Source organism: Chrysochloris asiatica, unplaced genomic scaffold (assembly GCF_000296735.1).
Source record: "Chrysochloris asiatica unplaced genomic scaffold, ChrAsi1.0 scaffold00222, whole genome shotgun sequence".
Lineage (NCBI taxonomy): Eukaryota > Metazoa > Chordata > Mammalia > Afrosoricida > Chrysochloridae > Chrysochloris > Chrysochloris asiatica.
In genome coordinates, this window is record NW_006408740.1 from 3,840,243 (window position 1) to 3,840,794 (window position 552).

Consider the following 552-nt stretch of genomic DNA (forward strand, 5'->3'; position numbering starts at 1 on the left):
AAGACTCATTAACAACCTGCAATATGCAGATGATACAGCCTTACTTGCTGAAAGGGAAGAGGACTTAAAATACTTACTGATGCATATCAAAGACCACAGCTTTTGATATGGGTTACCCCTAAATGTAAAGAAAACAAAAATCCTCACCACTGCAGCAATAAATAACATCATGATAAATGGGAAAAGGTTGAAGTTGTCAAAGTCTTCATTTTGACCATATCAACCATCAACACTCATGGAAGCAGCAGCCAAGAAATCAGATAACATATTGCATTTGGCAAATCTGCTGTTCAAGACCTCTTTAAAGTGTTGAAGAGAAAGATGTCAGTTTGAGGATTAAGGTATACCTTACACATGCAAAAATTGGACAATGAATAAGGAAGACCATAGAAGAATCAATGCATTTGGGTTATGGTGTTGGAGGAGAATATTAAGAATACCATAGACTGCCATAAGAATAAATCAATCTGTCTTGGAAGAAGAACAGCTAGAATACTCCCTGGAAGGCAGGATGGCCAGACTTTGTCTACTTTACTTCAGACATATAGTCAT